Genomic DNA, 25028 nt, shown 5'->3' with positions numbered 1-25028 from the left:
AAAAGACCACCTGAAGTGATGATGGGAAAGATGATCTGCAGCAGAGACATTTTGGGTATATAATCATCTGAAATTTTGCATATTATTGAACCTTTTATAAATAAACTTACACCATGTATTTTATTTTCTGTGAAGGGTTTTTTAGGCATATCTATATTGAATTTTACAGTTTACATTTCTCAGTTTGTGATACTGCATTTTATGGATAAATCTCAGTGGATGAATCTACTTCCTAAAATTTGCATTGCTTCTCATTTTTGACTATTTCAAATAATCCTCATGAATATACATTTCTCTAGGGTATATGCTAACAGGGGAATGGCTGGATTATCTTCAACTGTAATGGGATGTTAAATTACCTTCCAAAGAAGTTTCCACTTACTAATAATATATCATTAACAGTACTTTTTATTGCCAAACTTTCAAATTTTTCTTGTTTGTCATGTAAAATATTTTTGTGGTTTTAATTTATATTTCTCTATCTATTAATGTATTTTCATGTGTTTTAAAATGCTTCTTGGACATTTTTATTTCCTCTGCTGTGAAATACCAGTTCAGGGTTTATTTTTTTTTTTTTAAGAATTGAAATTACATTTCCCAATTTGTGGCTTGAATTTTCACTTGACTATTATATAATTTTACTAACAGAATGTGTTAATTTAAATGTCATATTTATGATTTTCTCATTTTTACATCTGGTTTAAGAAATACTTAACCCCAATAGTATAACTGTAAATTCTTAAATTCTACAATTCTTATTTTTTTCACAGCTTAGTTTAGCTCACCTGGAATTCATTACTATGTATGGTGTGAGATAAGGGTCCATTTTCATGTTTTTGCTATGACTAATAAATTATTTCCTTCTGTATTTCAGGCAACTGAGCCCAGGGTGATGACTTCTTCCACATAGCTGCATTTATAAATTTCTAAAAGCAGACTTTCTAATTCCTTGCATTCAAACTCTTTATGTTCTACATTTCTAGGTACAACTCTGACTGTTAGAGTATTGTTGAAGGAGTAGCCAAGGACAGAAATGTGAATTTGCTGGCAGAAATCTAGTTGTTGTTTTTCGCCCCAGCAATGTAAGAGAAAAGATGGATGGGAATACTCAGGAAAGGGATGCAAAAGTCAAGACAAATTAAGTCAAAACATTAAGTCAAAATATTAAAGTTTGTAAACCAAATAGTTGGAATAATGCACCATGAGGTCTGGGTTGAGTAGGAAGAAGATCTGTGTGTATGTGTTTATAAGGTCACATGTGCACATAGCAAACTTACGTGTATACACACAGAAATGATCCTCAATATTTATGTTGTTCATTACTCTTCAAGCATGAGTAGCCTTCAAATCAACTTTTGTACTTAATGCATTTGAACTTAAAGCATCAAAAAAGGAAGGACTTCAACCTGGTTCAAAAATGGATGATAAGCTTTCTTAGACTATGTCACACCTGAAAAATCTAAAAGGAAAACTAGGTTATGCTTTTTCATTTGTTCTCAAGATTTGACATCAGCCTGTTTTAAGGTCTTAATTAGTTGTATGTTGAGCCACTTAGGAAATGTCATCAGGCCCTTGTGGCTCAGTTGGTTAAGCCACTGCTTAGGATGTTGGAGTCCTTATGATCACCAGTTGAAGTCCACACTGCTCCACTTCCTGTCCCACACTCTGCTGATGCTCTAGGAAAGCAGCAGAAGATGGCCATTGGGGCCGGCGCCGCGGCTCACTAGGCTAATCCTCCGCCTTGCGGCGCCAGCACACCGGGTTCTAGTCCCGGTCGGGACACCAGATTCTGTCCCGGTTGCCCTGCTTCCAGGCCAGCTCTCTGCTGTTGCCAGGGAGTGCAGTGGAGGATGGCCCAAGTGCCTGGGCTCTGCACCCCATGGGAGACCAGGAGAAGCACCTGGCTCCTGCCTTCGGATCAGCGTGGTGGGCCGGCTGCAGTGTGCCGGCCACGGCGGCCATTGGAGGGTGAACCAATGGCAAAAGAAGACCTTTCTCTGTCTCTCTCTCTCACTGTCCACTCTGTCTGTAAAAAAAAAAAAAAAAAAAAAAAAAAGATGGCCATTGGGCCCCTGCCACCCACATGGGAAATCTGGATGGAGTTCCAGGATCCTGATTTCAGCCTGGTCCAGCTCTGGCTGTTGTTGCCATTTGGGGAGTGAACCAGTGAATGGAAGAGCTCTTCCTCCCACCTTTCCCCATTACTCTGCTTTTTGAGTAGATAATAATTTAAAAAAAAAAAATTAACATGGCTACAGTTTGTAAAATAGAGTTTTATGATTGTGACATTTAGGCTATCATAGAACACTAGGAATGGGCCGGCACCATGGCTCACTTGGTTAATCCTCTGCCTGCGGCGCTGGCATCACACATGGGTGCTAGGTTCTAGTCCCAGTTGTTCCGGGCCCGGGAGTGCAGTGGAGGATGGCCCAAGTCCTTGGGCCCTGCACCCGCATGGGAGACCAGGAGAAGCACCTGGCTTCTGCCTTCGGATCAGCGCGGCGCCGGCCGTAGCAGCCACTTGGGGAGTGAACCAATGGAAGGAAGACCTTTCTCTCTGTCTCTCTTTCACTGTCTAACTCTATCTGTCAAATAAAGAAAAAAAAAAAAAAAAAAGAACACTAGGAATAAAATCTAAGGTGATGATTCATTTAGCAATGTAGATTAGCTACAAATAAATGATCCTTTGGGCTGGTGCTGTGGCGCAGCAGGTTAACACCCTGGCCTGAAGCACCGGCATCCCATATGGGCGCCAGTTAGAGTTCCGGCTGCTCCACTTCCCGTCCAGCTCTCTGCTATGGCTTAGAAAAGCAGTGGAATATGGCCCAAGTCCTTGGGCCCCTGCACCCGCAAGGGAGACACAGAGAAAACTCCTGGCTCTTGGCTTCAGAGTGGCGCAGCTCTAGCCATTGTGGCCATTTAGGGAGTGAACCAGCAGAAGGAAAACCTCTCTCTTTTCTCTCCCTCTCTCTGTCTGTAACTCTACATCTCAGATAAATAAATAAAATTATTTAAAAAATGAAGTAAATGATCCATGTGCTCTGATCTCAGGAGCATCTCTTTTCTAAAATAATAGATGAATTCATGAGAGTCAGATTACTTATTACCTTAATATAAATTATGGTTCAACTACTTACTGGTTTTGCCATCTGGGGCAAGTCACTTAACCTTTCTGTTTCTCCTTTAGTTGTCTTTAAAATGCAAATAGCAGCACATCTACTTGATAAGGCTGTTACCGTGTTTAAATGCAATGATACTACTTCTAGATGCTTAGTAGAGTGACAAGTACATCAAGAATCTGCAATAAAGTTTACCATTTATTATAACTAGTTTTATCTGAAAGGCAGAGTGACAGAGAAAGAGAAAATTTTTGACTGGGTCAGGCCAAAACCAGGGAACTGGAACTCCATCTGGGTCTCCCACATGGGTGGCAGGTCCCCTGGTACTTAGAATTTTCCACTGCCTTCCTGAACACATTATTTGGGAGCCAGATCAGAAGCAAAGTAGCCTAGACAGGCACTTGTGCTCTGTTATGGGATGCTAGCATTGCAGGCCACAGCTTAACCTGTTGCACTACCATACCAGTCCTCCTATTGTGATTATCTAGAACTCTTTGATATTAGTGATAGATGTTGGGAAGATGAAATAGTCTGCACATCCTAATGAGAGAACAAATACTATTTTCCCTGAATCTGCTGTCACCCTGTGCTCCTTCAGCATACACAAAACTATATTTGTGATAAATCTTCATTTAAAACACCTAACATATAACACTTAGGATTAGGAACGAATATGTGGTAGGGCAGTAATGACCCCTGTGTGATCCTCAGACCATCAGTATCAGCATCACCTAGGAATTTGCTTGAAATGTAAAATTGGAGCTCCATACCAGATGTTCTTAATCCAAAACTCTGCAGAGTGGCACCCAGAAATCCATATTTTCAAAGATCTCTAGGTCATTTTATTGCACACCAACATTTGAGAACTGCTGCCCTAGAGTATCATTCTGGGTCACACTTGGATTGAGAATTCATCCATAGGGTACAAATGAGAAACTTTTAATTAAGGCAGGTAGGCAGGGTTAGGATAACAAGGGATATTGGAACATTCAAGGACTGGCAACAGCAGGCAGGCATGCCTACCCCAAGTTCTGGAAGGGCAAAGGAAGAAACATTATCAGGGCCAACCCTATGGCGTACTAGCCTAAGCCACCATCTGGAGCACTGGCATTCCAAATGGGCAACAGTCCCAGCAGCTCCTCTTCCAATCCAGCTCTTTGCTATGGCCTTGGAAAGCAGTAGAAGCTGGCCCAAGTGCTTGGGCCCCTACACCCATGTACAAGACCTGGAAGAAGCTCCTGGCTCCTGACTTCAGATCAGCCCAGCTCTGGCCATTGCAACCATTTGGGGAATGAACCAGTGAATGGAAGACCTATCTCTGTCTCCCCCTATCTGTAACACTGCCTCTTAAATAAATAAATAAAATCTTAAAAAAATTTTTTACCAAGACCCGGAAAGACCAGTGTCTTGAAGGGGAAGGCCCACTTGATAGGAGCTGCAGTCAGAGAAATCTACATACAAAACAGGAAGAACAAGGAGAAGAAATACCATAATTTCTCTAGGCTCTTACTTGGCCAAATCCATCTGGGAGACAGACAGCAAGGGAGCCACAGGGCTCAGCTCCCCAGCACAGAGAGCATGTCAGAGAGCAGTACCAGGTGCAGATGGCAGGTATTTGGTGCATGGAATATAGAACCCGAGCAAGGATGAGCGCTGAGGGCACCTTCGTGTGAACTGTTATGCAGGTTTCTCCTCTTTGTATACAGTTAGCAAGACAGAAATGATAGACACAGTATTTTTTTAAAAGATTTATTTATTTATTTGGAAGGCAAAAATACAGAGAGGCAGATGCAGAGAAAGAGATATTCCATCCGCTGGTTCACTCCCCAGAGGCCCGCAGTGGCTGGACTGGACCAATCTGAAGCCAGGAGCCACGACCTTATTCCGGGTCTCCCATGTGGGTACAGGAGCCCAAGCCCTTGGACCATCTTCCACCACTTTTCCTGGCCATAGCAGAGAGCTGTATCAGAAGTGGAGCAGCCAGGACGTGAACCGGTGCCCGTGCAAAATGCGCTGCAGGCACTGGCCCCTGTAGACAGTTTTCAGGTAAGATTTTAGCATCACTGAGCAAGATTATTGAGTGCCTGTTGTGTGCTTTACATTGTGCTGGGCAATGGGACATGGCTGTAAACAAAACAAACAAAGTGATTACTTTCATGAAGCTTATGTGTTGGCCTTGGAAAATAGAAAATAAATACATTCTGTAATATTTACAGAGGTGGATGGCACTTTGAAGGATGATAAAGTAGGACAAGGGGTAGAGAGTGATAGTGGGGGTGACTTTTTTTGTGTGTTGATCAGGAAAAACTCTGGAAAAAAACCTTTGAACAGAGAACTTAAGAGATTAAAGGAGTGAGCCATAAAGATGTAAGAAAGAAGGGTCTAGATAAACAGAACAGGAAGTGGCAATAGTTGTCAGAAGATCAGTAGAGAAGAGGGGGAGGAAGCAGAGAGATCAGAGGAAGAATATACCAAGTAGGAGGAGCTTCTTCTATTGTACTACAATGCCACAATAAAATTGTTCATTTGTGGTTGGAATGGAGAAGAATGAATGGATGTGACATAATGGGTTAAGCCTCAGGGCTTTATTTTTCTTGAGGTTTCTACATCACTTTATTTCTTTTTTTTTTTTTTTTTTTTTTTTTTTTTTTTTTTGACAGGCAGAGTGGACAGTGAGAGAGAGAGACAGAGAGAAAGGTCTTCCTTTGCCGCTGGTTCACCCTCCAATGGCCGCCGCTGCAGCCGGCGCACCGCGCTGATCCTGGCAGGAGCCAGGAGCCAGGTGCTTTTCCTGGTCTCCCATGGGGTGCAGGGCCCAAGCACCTGGGCCATCCTCCACTGCACTCCCTGGCCATAGCAGAGAGCTGGCCTGGAAGAGGGGCAACCGGGACAGAATCCGGCGCCCCAACCGGGACTAGAACCCGGTGTGCCGGCGCCGCAAGGTGGAGGATTAGCCTATTGAACATCACTTTATTTCTTTACACACAAATGTTGTTGAAGACATATCCTCAAATAGCAGTATGAAACCAAAATTTGTCACCACTTGAAGAATTGAGTATTGTGGGTCTTTACTGTGGCATAATAGGCTAAGCCTCCACCTGCAGAGCTGGCATCCCATGTGGTTGCCTGTTCATGGCCTGTCTGTCCCTCTTCTGATCTAGCTCTCTGCTTATAGCCTGGGAAAGCAGTGGAAGATAACCCACGTGCTTGGAACCCTGCACCCACCTGGTCAACCCAGAAGTTCCTGGCTCCTAGCATCAGATCAGCCCAGCTCTGGCTGTTGCAGCCATTTGGGGAGTGAACCAGTGGATGGAAGATCTTTCTCTCTGTCTGTAAGTATATCTCTCAAATAAATAAATAAAATTTTTAAAAATCGAATTAAGAATTGTATAGAAAAACTTTACATAAATTAAAAAGATGAATAAACTTACTGGTAAAAATGCTAACAGTTTCCATCTCGAGTCAAGTACCAGTGGTAGAGTTCTGGTAGGAAAACCAAGAAAGGAAGCTGGGTCCCAAAGTTCAGACATCTCCCTCCACTCCCTCCACTGTCAAGAGCAGAAAGATGGAAATGACAACTGGCTCAGGAGCTCTTGCCAGCCTCTAAGAAATTCTAGAATGTCAGTTCTGGCACATTAATACCCTGCACAGATATCCATCTGTGAATCAACGCAGACACACCAAGTCTCACCTGGACTTCTCACCTCAGCAACTGTGTGACCAAGCCACATAGACTAAAGGTTTAAATCTGGATGTGCACGGGTATTAAACATATGTACTAAGGGAACAATTAATATGAATATAAGGTCAAAAATCAGCAGCAAGTTCTATAGTTTCCCAGTGCTGATATCAGATATGACTTCAAGAATAAATTTCTTTTCAAAGATTTATTCCAGTTTCATGAGGCCAGCATGAGGTATTTACATTTGTGAGTGCAAATTTCAACTCTTGAATCAATCCCTGCAGCAAATGTTCTTCATCTGCTCATGTTCATTTGACCCGGCTCTTCCTACCATTAATTAATGTACATCTGGTGGAAGGTAGACAAGGAGGCCAGGATGGAGCTGCCAATACACAATGAGTCCTTATGCTCAAGGGGTGGCATGATCTTGATAATTATGTTGATGGTCCTACCAGATCTCTTTCTGTATCCTGTCAGGAACATTGGGCTACATGGTGGAATCACCAAATGGCACAGTGTTGGTGTACTCCTTGCAGATGTCAGTTACACTTAATGATAACGTACAAGGTGATCTCATGGATGCTGCAGAAAGAGGGGTTAGAAGAGTGCAACTGGATGCCAGAACTCGTCTTTGCAGATGGTGAGTACCTGGCCATCAGGAAGCTCTTTTCCAATGAAGAGAAGAAAATACAGAGGTGCTGTCTCCTGCTTGATATCTAGGGTGACATAGCGCAGCTTTTCCTTGATATCAGACACAGTCTCCCACTCATTAGGCTATGATGGTGAAACTATAGCTCAGCTCATTGAGGATCTTCATGTGGTAGTAGGTCAAGTCCTGGCCATCTGGGTCCAGACACAGGATGGCATCAGGGAGAGCCTACCTCTCACAGATGGGTGATGTGTGGGTGACATCACCAAAGTCCATCACAATACATGTGGTATGATCAGAGGCATACCGGGACAGGACAGCCTGGATGGTATTGAAGGTCTCACTATGATCTGGGTTGTCATCTTGTTTCTATTGGCCATGGTGTTCAGGATGGGATGGGGACTTGGTCAGCAGCTGCAGTGCTCCTTGGGTGGTACATGCAGCTCATTGTAGAAAGTATGGTACCACAGCTTCTTCGAGTTATCCCAATTGGTAATGATGCCATGATCAACTTGAGGATCAGTTTTCTGCATTTGCTCTGAGCCTCATTGCCCATGTTCAGCTCCCTCTGGGCCATGCCCATCATCATGCCTTGGTGCCAGGGTTGTCCACTGATAAAGGAGAACATGGCACCATAGGTGTGTTGGCATCCCCAGAAAAGCCAGCTTTGTATGTGCTGGAGCCATTGTCAATGACAAGCATGGCACGTGATTTCTTCTTCCATCGAGTTCAGCAGTGGAACTGTGGAACCTGTTGGGGAAATGTAGCAGGACTGGGAATACTGACCAATGGTGGTGAGTGAGCCTGACCTTATTAATTGTGTCTTTAAAGCAATGGAGGTTTATTACATAGGGTCTAGAACATTTAAACATTGCAAAGTCTTTCACTTTTGGTATTATTTTATTTCTTACTTTTAGAAAGGACAATATGACCAATTCCATTAAACCAATGACATTTCATAATTTGAGAATATGCTTATTTAAGTAATTTTTAGCAGTCTCTGAAGTTTTAGGCATATTGAGTAGTTGTAAAGAGTTTATTCATTTCTGTTTCTGCAAATCACTCAACAAATTTCCCCTACTGTTAACATTTTACACTAACGTGGCACATGTGTCACAATTAAGAAACTATTATTGGTACTTTTCTATTACTAAACACCACTGTTTATTTCAGTTTCACTAGATTTTTCATCTAGCCCTTTACGTTGTCCAAGCTATCATGTTATATTTAGTTATCACATCTTTTAGCCTCCTCTCATCTGTGGTAGCTGCATATTTTTTCTTGTTTTTGATGACGTTGACAGGTTTGAGGCGACTGCTCAGGCTTTTTGAAGACTTCCACTCAACTGGGGATTGTCTGGGTTTTTTCCCATGATTAAACTGGAGTTAATGGGTTTTAGGGAGAGAAAGACTACATTGGTGAAATGCCATCTCCATCACATCATGTTTATTCTACATCTATCAACATAATCTAAGTCTTTATAATTATAAGCAAATAACTTAACAATTATTAATTTTATTAAATTATTAAAAATTTTCATTGTGGGTAAGTGATATCAAAATATTTAAAAGAATAAGGAAGACTTGGATACATCTGCAATAAGTCTTTCTGTATTTTGATTCTATCTTTTTAAAGAAAAATTGACCACAAGATGTCAGTGTTAACCTAGGCATGGGAAGCCAGGCTGCCTTGACTGGAAGTTAGGTTTTTGTGGGACATGTGTGGTCAGAAGCCATTATTTAAAAAACCCTTGGCAACAATTAACTGTCAAAATGGTTTAGTTTTACAAGACCACTAGAATGATTTTAGAGTTTGGGATGTTGATTTTTTTTTTTTTTAGTTTTAGTTTTGCAAAATATTTTTTCCTTGAATTCACACTCAACTGTATTTATTGGAAATTTAATTTATGACAATATGGTTTACTAATGAAATTGAATCTTCTATTTTCAAATTGAGAACAAACCTGCAAAAATCAACTTGAGTATATACTACTCTTTTAATCAAGAACAATAGCTTTAGTTGAATTAATAAAAATTTCTTCCAGAAAAGATTTAATAAAAGATGAATAAAAACCATCATACAAGAGCCTGTAAATGAGTAGAATTGAACTTAGCTCTGAACAATAGTAGAAATGGGAGTGTTAAATTTGTTATCTGTTACTTTTTTACTATATCATTTAAAAAACTGTTTTGCATATAAAGAAATAGATTTTTAACTCCATACTTCAAAGAATATTTATTTTATTTTATTTTTTTTATTTTTTTGACAGGCAGAGTGGACAGTGAGAGAGAGAGACAGAGAGAAAGGTCTTCCTTTGCCGTTGGTTCACCCTCCAATGGCCGCCGCGGCCGGCGCGCTGCGGCCGGCGCACCGCGCTGATCCGATGGCAGGAGCCAGGAGCCAGGTGCTTTTCCTGGTCTCCCATGGGGTGCAGGGCCCAAGCACCTGGGCCATCCTCCACTGCACTCCCTGGCCACAGCAGAGGGCTGGCCTGGAAGAGGGGCAACCGGGACAGAATCCGGTGCCCCAACCGGGACTAGAACCCGGTGTGCTGGCGCCGCTAGGCGGAGGATTAGCCTAGTGAGCCGCGGCGCCGGCCAAGAATATTTATATTTAAAACTTCCTGAATATAACAGTTTTAATTTTTCAGATTCAATATTTCTGTTATGGTTTTGCTGTTTTACCTGGTTTCTAAAAAATCCTTCTCTCCATTTCTTCTCCTGCCCCTGCCACTACCATAGTCTCACTCTTAAACTTCTATTTCTGTACCAGGTCTGATTTTTAGTTCATGTAATATTAAGCTGAGAATTGGAAAGATCTTGAAAGTCTATAGAATATTCCCCCGTTTCCTTCAGTTTTGGTCAATTTATTCAACAGTTGCCATTTAGTCTCAGCACTAGACATTTATAATGTAAAACTAAGCAAGTCTCCTTCAGTAAGCTTTGCTCAATTCAGTGATCTCTTTTACAAAGCTCCTAAATAAGCAGCATTTAGTTAGTTATTAAGCATTTTCTGATCAAATGGAAAGAATAACAAGCTGACTGTTTTGGAGATAGCATGAAGTAATGAAAAGGTACTAATTTGGTCAACAAGAGAAGGAGCAATAACCCTGAATCCAGAGTTAGTTTTCATCATCTTTATCAAATCACTTAATCTTGCCAAACCTCAAATGAAAAATAAGGAGCAAGACTAAAGGAGTTTTAAGGAACCTTTCATTTTCCCACATTTTCAGTGAATTCAGTGACATCTCTTTTATTGTTGCAAAGTATTAACTAGAAAGTTCTTCCTGAGTTGATCCAGGTATCTGCTTCTTTGTATATAACTTTTAATCTTAGGTTTTAGTTCATCCCTTTGGAGTCATGCAGAGCTAAGTCCTTTCGTGTGTCCACATAACAATCCTTCATATATTTGGCTACAATTATAATTTAACTAAAAATCTTTTTCATTTTCCTAAACTCTTCCAGTCTTTTTGGCCATTTGAATATCAATAGTAGTTTTATTATTTTTAGGATTAATTTATTTATGGAGAGTCAGAGACACATAGAGATAGACAAAACAGAGAAAGTTTCTATCTGCTGATTGACTATTCAAAGAGCCAGGGGTTGAGCAGGAGCAAGACTGAAGTCAGAACCAGGAACCAGGAATGCAGTCCTGGTCTCCCACAGAGGTAACAGGAACTGAGTTACTTGAGCCATCGATAATGCTTCCCAGGTCCACATTAGCAGGAAACCAAGGCAGGAGGCAGAGTCAGAAACAGAACTCAGGCACTTCAGTGTGGCACACAGGTGTCTTAGTTGACAAACATTCACCATTAGTACTACTGTCATCTTATTGCTCTACTCTGATGTTCTAGGCTTGCCATAGTGTTTTTAAAATGTGATGGTCAGAACTGAAATTGAAATATATTAGGCATAGTTGGAAGAACCAAGAATCCATGGGGCCACTGATTTCCAGAAAGTTTTTTATAGTCTAATGACATTATCTACTTTATTCATCAACTAAACCTTTCCAAACCGTCAGCCTGTGAAATACTGTGATCCAGATTTCCTGTGGTCTATTGAGTGAGTTTGTGCATGTGTATGTGTGTGTGGCCCAGATTTAGCTCTGCAGACTGGTCCTGATCACACTGCCTCTAACATCTCGGCTATGGCTGATCAAGTAGAGAAGGAATTTGTTCCTTGGATTTCACTTCTTGTTATAATGTGATGTAAATGTGTATGATATATGTGAAGGATCTTCAAACATTATATAGAAAATGAGCATTCTCTCTTAATTCATTTTTCTTTGAATGTTTTCCAGCAACCGCATTTATTAACCCCCCAAACACCCAGACACACACACACACATGCCATCGTATGCACATACGTACTTTATCCAAAGTGTTAATATCATTCATGTGATTACCTATAGCTTTGCGACAAAGGGGGAAATCATAATTTCTGGATTCTTTGAATAAGGCAGTCAAATCAGACCAGTTGTAACTGGAGTTGTAGTCCTAAACATTTGAATTATCATCCAGATTAAAAACCTACAACCCAAATTAACTTACAAGGCAACAAACTAACAAACACTTTCAGAATATATGACCTAGTCCTGAATGGCTATGTAGAAATGAAAAACAGTGGAATAATAAAGTAATATGATGAAATAGTTAAGAATGTACGAATAGGCCGACACTGTGGCTCACTAGGCCAATCCTCTGCCTGCAGCTCCGGCACCCCGAGTTCTAGTCCCAGTCGGGTCGCCGGATTCTGTCCCAGTTGCTCCTTTTCCAGTCCAGCTCTCTGCTGTGGCCCGGGAAGGCAGTAGAGGATGGCCCAGGTCCTTGGGCCCTGCACCCACATGGGAGACCAGGAGGAAGCGCCTGGTTCCTGGCTTTGGATCGGCACAGCGCGCCGGCCGCAGTAGCCTTTGGGGGGTGAACCAATGGAAAAGGAAGACCTCTCTCTCTCTCTCTCTCACTGTCTAACTCCGCCTGTCAAAAAAAAAAAAAAAAAAAAAAAAAAAAGAATGTAGGAATAAGAAACAAATGGACAGGTTTCAAATCTTGTGTCTTCCTCTTACTAGCTACTAACTTTGGACATCTTGCGTATCTGGTTTCATACCTATTCCCAGCATAAATGTAAAGGTTAATAAAGATTAGGTATATAAGGCTCTTAGCATGGCACCTGGTCTGTAGGGGGGCATTCATGAAAATGCAGCTATTAAGATAAATAACAACAATTTTCAAACACATTTTTATTTTATATGTACTTAGAATTGATATATGTTTAAAGAAAGCCACTGTTGGATATACAGTGATATCAGCGTATCTGAGCCCTTCTGTGATACTTAGTCAGTGCTTATGAAAAAGTTACCAAGAATTAAAGAATCGGCTTCTGATGGTGAAACAGAACTGTGTCACACAGGGTCAATTTCTGATAGCAGCTTTATTAGCATACTGTCCAGCTGAGCTTCCCCATTTCTTAGTTTAGTGATAACTGTGCTTTGTTCTAATTTATTGGGCCACCAAATTTTAGTCTACATACAATGACGAGGGAAAGAGGTGGTGAGCCTTTGTTTCTCTCCTTACAGTCTCTTGAAACTAAACTCTGCATTTTCTTTTTAACGTAGGTTGTACAAAAACAGACTTGCTGGAGAAAATTAAAACCTTCATAAAATAAACTGCACCTTATTCCCCCAGTATTTTAGAAAGTGGTTGTTAAAATCAAAGCCTCTGCATTTGTCCCCAAGAATGAGGACAGTTTGGGGAATTTCAAAAGACGTTTACCATTAACTCATTTACATCCCATGGGTACAATTTAGTAGCTAGCTCAGCAAGAAGTCAGATGATGAATTCATCATTACTGCATTATTAAATTAGAGATTCATTGACTTTGCTCCTCTGTCCAATATCCACAGCTATCAATCTTTCCACACATAAAAAAAAAATCATCCAGGCCTAAGTATTACAATATTTTGAGCCAACATGATTTGACTGTAGTTCAATGACTATTTCCTGTCTATTGATAAACTAGTGATTTGTTTCTACTGATCTCTGTCAAAATGATGATACTGGAATATGTCATAATTAATGCATAGATATTTTATTATGAATGATGTATATTACCATGTTCTCAGAAAGACAGATTGAGTCATACTCAGGCTCTTTGACACTGCCAAATTTCAATTTGGTGATTTTGGAAAATTTATGAGATCTTTCAGCAATTTACTAAATCAGTTTTATATTCATAAGTATATCTTGAGGTTATTTATACATATATTCAGATTAATGTGGTGTCTACAAGATATATAGGATCTTTTTCAGTTTTTCTTTAGGACTTAATCTTTAAAAACTTTATTTAATAAGATATAGAGGTGAGTTTTTACATTGATACTTTACACCTGAAAGATATTTTCCTAACTTGGGGAATCTGAAACTTGGCTTCATGGACTACTTTTTCTCTGACCTATGAGAACATTGCTCCCCTTAAAAAGGAATCAGTACATTATTCAAGTTTGAGAAGTGATACTTAGAGTGTAGTTAGAAGCAACAAGCACAATCTTATTAAATTTTCTCTAATTTAATTTCATTGATATTGATTTTATCTAAAGGACACATTATTCTTGATTCATCTGATGCACAGGAGTAAACAGAAACTGTCATATTCCCCTCTTTGCTGGCTTTTTCCCTCAGAGGCGTTAAGGTCAGCAATGATGCATGTTCCAGGACGTTTTCAACAAGGAGAGTAAAAGGTCCTCTACTAGCTTCCCTTTCACTTGTCTCTTCCTGTCTTGGAGATGTGAGGAGAACTCTCAGCCAGTGCGGTTGCTGGCTCTGGTTCTGCATATCTTCTCCCTTGAGCTCTGCACAGTCTGGGCAGTGGGACAGAATCTGAGTGGCTGGTGGAAGTTCACTCCTCAACTATGTGCTCAAGAGACTGTAAGTGTTCCAGGAAAACATCACATAGCACTGGAACCTTTGACTAAAACACCCCAAATACTCAATCTGTGTTTGTTGACGCAAATGAAATAATATGGGTTCTGAAAGAGGATGCCTTTGCAATCTAATGAATCACTAGGCATTTTATATTATAGTCTCAACGCAATCTCTAAACTTGTTTGGTGAATACCAGGAGTGGTATGCTGACTAGGACTTGAGACATAGGTCTAATTTTGCGTCATATTTGTTCTGTATTAGCTAACTGAAGAGAAAAATCGCAAACTGTGACAAATGGATGTAAAATGTGTATATATTATAAATAAATTACAATTAATTATAAATATAAATTTGAACGAAAGCAAAGAGTTGTAATAATTAATTTCCTCATGCACACATTTGTCTATGATATTACAGAAGGGACTTGGTTTTACAAAAGAGAGCATATTTTTTTTTCTTCCTGCTAGAGTAACACTGTGATTCCTCAGACTCTGCTAATTTACAAACCTTGGACATCGTGTCCCAGCCTTTACTTTAGTCTGTTATTAATGATCTTGGATCAAGGTATTTCCTCGACATTAATATTGAAGCTGGGGATGTGATTTTCTACTAACTTATTGAGTTTAGATGCTCCATTAGATTTTTAATGGCTAACAGTTTTAATTTGCAGTTCTAGATGACTCCCATGGGTCATCATCAAAAATTGTATTCTAAAATTCTGCTATTTAAGGCTATTAACTCATGTGCCTTACAGGCCCCTTCACTGAGGCAGAATAGATTTCATATGGATCTATTTCTTAAAAAGATTTATTTATTTTTTGAAAGGCAGAGTGAGAGAGAGAGAGAGAGAGAACTTCCATCTGCTGGATCACTCCCAGCCATAGCCAGGGCTGAGCCAGGCTGAAGCTGGGAGCCTGAAACTCCATCTGGCTATTTCACGTTCGGTCAGGGACCCAGGTACTCAGGCTATCTTCTGTTGGCTTCCCAGGTGCATTAGCAGGGAGTTGTATCAGAAGTGGAGCATCTGGGACTCAAAAGGGCACTCACATGGGATTCCAGCATCACAGGCGGCAGGTTAAACTACTGTGCCACGTCAGCTTCTATATGAATCTATTTTAACTTCAAAACTAAAGTACTAAATTATTAGTCACCGTTAACTCCCCTGACTGATTATGCAGACAAATGTATCTTTAGCCCTTCGCCTTTCCAGCCCATCTGCAGCACATTCACTTTCACCAACACTTAATTCTCTATCAAAATATTTTCAAGGATGAGAAAAGAACCAACTTCCAGTCAAGAGAGAAATGAGAATGAGTGATTCTAGTTAATGACTTCCAGATAAGAATTTGCTTATTTTCCTAATGGCCTACTGGGTCCTGCTAAGCTATCATGTCACAAACAGAATAGATAACTTTAATGGGAGAACTGTCTAAGGTCTCAGAACACAGCCCCGACACATTTTGTCTACATAAAATATATATTTTAAATAAATAAACCAATGGGAATTGCAAACAAGTGAAATTTAAGAATAATATAGCAGAGCTTTCAGGCAAAATATTTTTGCAACCTGTGCAATCAATACGAGTAAAATCTCTAGGGACTACATGTATACTTATTTTGTCTACTTTGTAGAAGAATCTTTCTGTATTTAAGAGATAGTGTGGTGAAAGCTGTGAATGTAGTAAAACTGTCTTTGTTCCCTGGATGGCAAGATTGAAAATTCCAGTGTAGGATTGCATCCATTATGCTCCCCTTCATTGTTTTCTTGCCATAATTTCTTATCTGAGATGCATCTCCCAGAGCAGCCACTAATATGAAATCCTTGCTAAAAAAGTAAAAATCCTTCGCTAAAAAGTAAACTCTAAACAAACTGTAATGGTGGTCTTTAGTTCACCACAGCAGTCTGACCACATCAAACATTAATGAGCATGTGGTTTCCAGAATACTGTCACATAACAAAACAATCTGGTGCAACAAATAACATTGAGTGGTGGAAAAAAGAGATGACAAATTGTTTCGTCTTCATAATAATAAAGAAAATAAAGTAAGAGTGTTAAAAAAAAAAAACACAGTAGTGTACCAAGAGTATCATGTAAAGAACACATTTCTGTATGTTATTACTATTAACAGTTATAGAGGAGGGGAGAAAGAATAACATTTGGAGGAATTGTGGTTATCATTTTCCGAATGACTCTGGTATGGAGAGTACTTGACCTACCTTTAGAAAGGTATTCACTTGTTGCTGTGTTTTCATCAGTCTGTAAATGACACCCAGTGGGGAAAAGGAAATCTTATTTGAAAGAGATACTGGATTTAACATTTGTAAAGTGCTTTGGTTGCTTAGAAATCAAAAGGAGTAAAGAAAAAGTATTGTTACAGAGTTTGTAGCGTTTAAACCTATAATTAAGGTGACTAAATATTTTCCATAACCTATGTATATTGAGTGATTTACAAATATTTTACAAATTTATGATTTGAAGTTAAAACTTTCCACATTCTATATGTGTATTGCCTGGAATCACTTAAAAACAATTCAGACAAGTTTGAATTTTGGTAATTTGTGTTTTCTTGGATAATTTAAGAGAAAGTCATTGACATTTTTACATGAAGCAAAGAGAATGCTATAGTTCATTTTTAATTAGATCTTAAAATCAAATGTAGCACACAGGGAACCTTCAAAAGGAGTTTATATGAACTTGGAAACTAATAGTTTAAAGATTATAATGTCATTCATGGCTTAAAAGCATGACCTAAACATGTTATGCTGCAAATTTTACTTTGGAAATGTGTTCCTGCTACTTGGATCAATTCCTCCTCTCTTTCACTTGATTTATAACTTCACTAAATGCTTGTTTGAATGCTGTACAACTTAGAATATAATTATTTTTATACTTTGAGGAAGGTTGTATTTATAGAAGCATTATATTCTCAAACTTTCTAATATATGAGTATTACAGTTCTCTTCATAATTTGAGAGAAATAATAAGTATGTGAAATCTTTGAGATGAATTATATTCTTATAAATATATGCCAAAATTCAATCTTAGATTGGTTATAATATTTTAGTTTTAACTCTCTTACACTTAGCCAATGAATACTATGAAGCAGCAGGGACACAATGTAGAATGGAAAGGAGAGATGAATAGGCAAATCTTGATCTTTCCCATTTTACGAACTATGTATATATTTATCATTTCTTAAAATTTAGAATCTAAAAATCAGAATGTGCAATTCAGTAGGTAAGTCACTTTATGTTACCAGGGAAAGTAGAGTTTGGTGAAACACTGGCATATTTTTGTTCCATTTAAATTGAGAACACGTATCATTCATCATACATTTCTGATGTGACCCTGATGGATCAGGCAATGAAGTATTGAAAGAATGAGCCACATTACAGTTGTTTGAAAGAATTTGGGAGAACAGGAATTAATTGTGATACAGAGTGACAAATGTGACCTTGAAAGTAATTTTGATGAGCTTGGTGTACCTGAGGATGAAGGTCATGGAGTCCTAATGCATGAGCAAGGCCTGTTCTTAGACAGCAAACTATCCAAATCACTTTCTCCTGCACTAATTCTCTTTTCTACTCACTCTCAAAGCACTTTATTTTTTATTTTTTAGTTTTTTTTAACTTTTATTTAGTAAATATAAATTTCCAAAGTACAGTTTATGGATTACAATGGCTTCCCCCACCCCATAACTTCCCTCCCACTTGGACCCCTCCCATCTCCCGCTCCCTCTCCCATTCCATTCACATCAAGATTCATTTTCAATTATCTTTATACACAGAAGATTGATTCAGTATATATTAAGTAAAGATTTCATCAGTTTGCACCCACACAGAAACACAAAGTGTAAAAAACTGTTTCAGTACTAGTTATAGCATTACTTCACATTGGACACCACATTAAGGACAGATCCCACATGAGGAGTAAGTACACAGTGATTCCTGTTGTTGACTTAACAATTTGACACTCTTGTTTATGGTGTCAGTATCTCCCTAGCCTCTAGTCATGAGTTGCCAAGGCTATGGAAGCCTTTTGAGTTCGCACTTCGATCTTAGACAGGGTTTTTTTTGTTTTTGTTTGTTTGTTTGTTTGTTTGTTTGTTTTGACAGGCAGAGTGGACAGTGAGAGAGAGAGAGACCATTGGTTCACCCTCCAATGGCTGCCACGGCCAGCGCACTGTGACTGGTGCACCGCGCCGATCCGAAGGCAGGAGGCAGGTGCTTCTCCTGGTCTCCCATGGGGTGCAGGGCCCAAGCACTTGGGCCATCCTCCACTGCACTCCCTGGCCACAGCAGAGAGCTGGCCTGGAAGAGGGGCAACCGGGACAGAATCCGGCGCCCCGACCAGGACTAGAACCCTGTGTGCCATCACCGCAAGGCAGTGGATTAGCCTACTGAGCCGCGGCGCCAGCCCAGACAAGGTCTTAGTCAAAGTGGAAGTTCTCTCCTCGCTTCAGAGAAAGGTACCTCCTTCTTTGATAGCCCCATTCTCTCCACTGGGATCTCACTCAGAGAGATCTTTCATTTGGGTCTTCTTTTTTTTTTTCCCCAGAGTGTCTTGGTTTTCCATGCCTAAAGTACTCTCATGGGTTCTTCAGCCAGATCTGATGCCTTAAGGGCTGATTCTGAGGCCAGAGTGCTGTCTAGGACATCTGTCATTCTATGAGTCTGCTATGTATCCCGCTTCTCATGTTGGATCGTTCTCTCCCTTTCAAAGCACTTTAGAATTTAATGAGATCCTTCTATTCATAATGTGGTCTGTGGATGCCAGTATTGGTATTCCCTGGAAGCATATATGAAATCCAGAATTCTAGGTCCCAACCTCAGACCTATTTAATAATAATCTGCATGTTAAAGAAATTGCTAGGTGATGCATAGGTAAATTAAAGTCTTAGAAGCATTACTCTGGATTATGTCTTTTAAATAACTTTCAAACCCAACTGATAGCACAAGTTTGTGTTTCCCTTAATTTTGAACTTTAGAAAAACACCATCTCTGAGAACACCTTCATCTGTGCAAAGTATCTAAAGCAGAGAGAATGGGCTCAAGATAATTCTTGACTCTAGTTCCCCACAGCCTATTTGCGAAGAGAAGACCATTAAGTTACTGTCTGCCAAGGGCATGTACAAGTGATGAGATCTGTAGATCCAAAGACACATGGGATTTGGACTAGGAAATTATGAAGTACGTGAGTCTTTTGATTGGGAGCCATGGCGTGACCTCAGGTATTAGCGGCAGATTCCCCAGTATATCACAAGCCAGAGGAACAGATGAATTCATAGCAGAGAGCAGAAAGGACTCAGAAAGCTGCTTGTGCAGAGGCCTCTTCTATCTCCATTCTTCGAAGTTTTTCCTTAATCTCAGTTACTTTCCAGGAACAACTTGTTTTTTTTTTGTTTTGTTTTGTTTTTTTTTTTTTTTTTTAAAGAAGGGCTCTGTGGGAATGAGAGAAAGAAAGAGGAAGAGCTTTTAATCAACCAGATAATCTGAAAAATACTAAATTATAAACTGGAGGAAAAAGGATTATCTGGAAGCTCCAACTTTAAGCTTTTCTTTATTGACAGATACAAGTCTATAAGAGAAAATAATTCTTTTGTGGAAAATAAAATCTTACTTATGCATATGTGGTTAATATTATAACAACTTTAAATCACAATATAAACATCAGATGTCTTTACTTGAAAGGCAGTGACTTCTGTGGCTATCAAGTTATAGCTCACATACCCCATTTTTTCTTGCCTACCTCTCCAGCATCATGTCCCAAATCAAACAATGAGAATTGAGAAAAAATGATAATTTAAAGAAGTGAAAACAAATTCCAGTAGAAATTCTAAGCCTATGTATCTATTTTGCTATGTGATTGGGTGTGCATCTGTTTTTCTGCCTGACTGCTTTAATATACATTACCAGTTTGATTCTTTAACTCTGACCAAAAACATGCTGTATTAAAAATCATCCCCAAAACTTGGTATCTTAAAACATCATTCTCACAGATTGGCAGAAGTTTGTCTGAGCTGGGCTGGGTTAATGATTCAACTAGTCCTTTTTATTTTTTCAAGATTTTATTTATTTATTTGACAGGTAGAATTACAGACAGTGAGAGGGAGAGTCAGAGAGAAAGGGCTTCCATTCTCTGGTTCACTCCCCAGATGGCCGCAACGGCCAGAGCTGCGGCTATCTGAAGCCAGGAGTCAGATGCTTCCTCCCAGTCTCCCATATGGGTGCAGAGGCCCAAGTACCTGGGCCATCCTCTACTGCTTTCCCAGGCCACAGCAGAGAGCTGGGTTGGAAGAGGAGCAGCTGTGACTAGAACCGGCATCCACATGGGATGCCAGCACCGCAGGCTGAGGATTAACCTACTGAGCCACGGTGCCGGCCCCTTAATTAGTCTTAACTGGATTCATTTGTGCTTCTGAATCCAGCTGGGTTCAGTTGGGAATGGCCTTACCTTACATGTACTGTACTCTGCTTATTGTAGCAGAAGCACATGTTTAGTAATTGTCATTATTAGAATTTCTTTACAATAAAACTGAAGAACAAAAGGTATAATAAGTGCTTAATGGTTGATTTGAGTTGATAGTTTTTAAGAAGAGCTGAGAAAACTTGTCATTGGGGTGGTGTTCAGCACAACTACTGAGACACTGTTTTGGGTGCTTGCATCACATACTAGAGTGCTTGAGTTCAAGTCAGTGCATCCTGTGAGTCAGCAGGTGATTGCTCATGTACTTGGGTATCTGACACCAATACGGGAGACCTAGTTGTCCTGGCATAGCCTCTGCTGTTGCAGGCATTTGAGGAGTGAACCAATGGATGGAAGATCTCTTTCTCTGTGCCAACTAAATAAATCATATATAAGCACAGAGAAAAACTTAGAAAACTTGGCATCATTATGGTGATTAAGTTGAACAGAGAATCAATGAGACATGGGGTAATAAAGAACTTCTGGAAAGAACTATGAACTTCCTTTAGGAGAGGGCATTTGGCTCTGTTGTTAACTCACTTCTTTGGAGCTCACATTGCATTCTGAAGGACTTGGTTCAAGTTCTGGCTACTCTGCTTCAGATCCAACTTCCTGCCATTGAGCATCCTAGGAGACAATAGATGATGGTTCAAGTACTTGAGAGTCCCTGTCACCCACATAGGAGACTCAGATTGAGTTCTAGGCTCTTGGCTTCAGCTTGACCCAGCCATAGCTATCATGAGACTTTCAGGAGTGGAGCACTGGATAGAATATCTCTCTCTGTTTGCCTCTCTATCTCTCTGTCTTTCAAATAAAATGAAAAATAAATAAAATAACTTTAAAAAACACTTTACTTAGAGTTATCTAAAACATATTTGGAATATATGGTGTCATGGTATTGCCAAACAACACCTAAACTAGTTGGAGGTTGTGCTATAGAACCCCCCTAAGCTGGATCTACTTCCCAACTTGCAGAAAATCAATCATTGACGTTGGGGTAGTGGAGGAAAGTATGTATTTACTGCATATCACCGAGGAAAGAGCCAGGCAGCTATTGCTTAATTCTAGTTCTCTCTGAGGAGTTAAGGGTAAAGGTTCTTATAGATTGAAATTGGGACTGAGTGAGGTACATAATCAGCTTGTGTCCAAGTTCCTGGTTGGTCAATGGTACTCGTGACAATCCTTTGACTAGCTGGTGATGCTGTGATATTTAGGGAATTTATGATGTCCAGGACTCCAGTTGGTCTTGGGGTTGCATGCAGGAGGCAGTTACATTTAGCCTGGACCTGGAATTACCCCAAATAAACCCCTCTGGACAATACTCTCCATCAGGATTCATATCTTTTGGAGAAGCAAATGACTCCTTGAGTCCTGTGATTAGAACCTTATAGGACCAGATACATCACTTCATGAAGCCAGTGAATTCCTTTTGGTAAAGGCCAAGGAAGGACATTTCAGGCTAAGGGTGACAGACAAGAGGCTGGACCCTGCTTTCACAATATAGGGGTTTGGTTTCACTAGCCCTTCCTTTGTTTTTCCCCATAGCTCCACTTTTGTTCTTTATGATTCTCATATCAATCTCCAATTCAGAAGCAGTTCTGATAAATAAATTAAAAACTAAAGAACTTTAGAAGATAGAGATAGGATATGCATGCTGAATACACAGTTACCTGTATTGCAAGTGAAAGTTTTATAATCCACTTTTCCAATGAGTATTTTTGGGCAAGTTATGGCAATATCGGTAAAAATAATGACACAATATTAGCAAGTAGAAATAAGTTAATGTATATGCACATTGTAAATTTTCTTAACATTCAGAATTTTGAGTATGACTTTTCATTTTGTTTAGAAATTTCTATGAGGGAATAAAAGTGCAAACAAGTCATTGTCAGTACCCTGTTTTCCAGGCTCAGAAATACGATAGATTCCAAGTAGTCCAGGATAGGATCGAGCCACTGCTGAGTGATAAGAGGCACTAATTGGAAGTAATCTTTCCATCATGCCTCAGTTGACTTAGGTAAAGGCCGGGTTGCTTTTCTCTCCTAAAAACCAAGTTAGGCATGGCAAGCAAATCTTTCTTAAAGACTGGGTAATTCCTGCAAAAAGAGATGTTGGTCATCTAGATTTTCCCAGTTGAACACATGCAGATGTGAAGGCTAACAGCTTACCTCAAGTCATAACTACAGAAGATTCCAGTGAGAGAATTCCCAAAAGAGCTTTCTGAAGCCTCAGATTTTTCTAAAGATATTCATTACAAGCGTATTTAAAGCATTTAAAAGAGGATTCATGGGTTAAGATAATGTATCTTGTAGGTACATATGGATGGGAGCATCCATATAAAGACAAGAAAAAACTAATGCATTTTTCCTATTCTCACACATCATTCAATGAAAAATATTCGACACCAGATTTTCTATTAGACACCAGCTAGGTCTCTAGTCATTCAACTTGATCCTGTTGGTACTTACTGGCAACACTGTCAGATCCCACAGGTTAGGGGTTTGGTCTCACAAGACTTCCTCCACTTCGGATATTAACCAAAATTCCCAGATTGTTATCAGTACTTCTGACCAAACAACTATAAATTAGGATTCCCATGGCCCCTTTCTCAATTCAGCTTGATTGATTTGCTAGAGCGGCTCACAGAACTTGGGAAAATGCTTGCATTTCTCATTTAATCATTGAGGTTATTATGAAGGATACAGATGATCCTGCAGTTGAGGAGATAGGTTAAACCAGGGATGTGGGAAGTACATAGAACTTCCTTGTCCTCTCTGGGGTTCCCACCCTCCAAGCACAACCATATGCTCAGTTATTCAGAAGCTCCCAAAACTCAATCTTGCTGGACTTTGGCAGAGGCCTCATCACATAGGCATGACTCACTAAATCTCTGTCCATCGGTGATCACCTTAACCTTTGGCCTCTCCCTTCCCCCCAGAGAACAGGGATGGGGCTGCACGTCTCAACGCTATACTCAATCATGCCTTGATTTTTCTGGTGAGCAGCTCCTATCCCTGTGGCTGCACTGAGGCCACTACCACAGATCTCAATAGAACACTGAAGACACTCTCAGCAATCTGGATATTCTAGAGATTTTAGAAGTTCTACACCAGGAACCAGTAAAAAGACCAAATACATCTTTTATGATATTATGTCACGGGTGGTGGGAAACCGTTCCTCAAGAATAAAGATGACCTGAACTTGTGCAGAAGAGGAAGAGTTTTGTTTTGTTTTGTTTTGCTTTTTCCCTCTTGGCAATGGCACCAGGAAAACAGCAAATGAGATCAAGTATGAAAATGTTCTGTCATCCAGACCCGACACAGAAGCCACAGAGACCCAAAGGGATTTTGCAAACAGAGGAATGAATGATTTAATAGTAATGCCAATGAATGACCTTGGTTCCTTGGCAATGGAAAAAGGTCAAGGGCTCAAGGTAGGGGGGAACAGTAAGACAGATGACAATTGAATTTTTTACCAGGTGAACAGAATGGAGTTTGTGTGTCAGACTTGTAGGAAATTTGTTTGAAAATATATTTCTGAAAAGATGCCTGAGTGTGAGGATGATTCTCTCTCTCTCCTGTTTGTGATATAATCAATATAATCTTTAACATTGTTTGAAAAATATGCAAAGTTACCATTACTTTCATTCCACATACAGAAAGTACTATAATTTTGATGTATAAACCTTTGAAATTAAAATGTAAATACAATCAGGAAAAAACATTTATCACACACTCATTTTTATTCTTCATCTTTCATTTTAATTAGGTTATTTTTTGTTTTCATTCATATTTATTAAATATAAATACTGATGTGTTTATGGGATTCCAGAGAAAAAATGGCTTCCTTCTCATAAGACTTTTAAGTGTAATAATTCCATAATTTCATGCTAATACTATCCATTTAAAAAGTATAGCATTGACTTTTTCAAAATTGTTATTCAAAGGAATAAAGTGTACCTTTAAGTTCTTATTTTGACTTCCTGCTTATTAAGTTAAACCTTATGATCCTTACAGAGATTCTTTTTCCTCTAGATCAACTGAACTATGGAAAAAATAGCCATAGGAGTGATTTAGAAAAGGTAACCAAGATTCTCCCTACCAGGAATGGCAATTTCAGTGATCAGATGATTTTGCCTCACTTGGCCATATTTGATTGTCTGGACAATTTTAGATCACATGGCAGGCACTTT

At 39.6% G+C, this 25028-nt stretch overlaps 1 pseudogene; it reads right to left on the bottom strand.

Moving 5' to 3' along the window:
* Positions 1-7134: 7134 nt before the first annotated feature.
* On the bottom strand, positions 7135-8152 carry LOC127492743 (actin, cytoplasmic 2 pseudogene; annotated as a pseudogene).
* Between the last annotated feature and the right edge of the window lie 16876 nt (positions 8153-25028).

This window comes from Oryctolagus cuniculus, chromosome 14 (genome assembly GCF_051225735.1).
Source record: "Oryctolagus cuniculus isolate XC-2025 breed Fujian yellow rabbit chromosome 14, ASM5122573v1, whole genome shotgun sequence".
NCBI lineage: Eukaryota > Metazoa > Chordata > Mammalia > Lagomorpha > Leporidae > Oryctolagus > Oryctolagus cuniculus.
The sequence above is the reverse complement of the archived record's forward strand: the minus strand, read 5'-3'. Positions and strand labels throughout refer to the sequence as shown.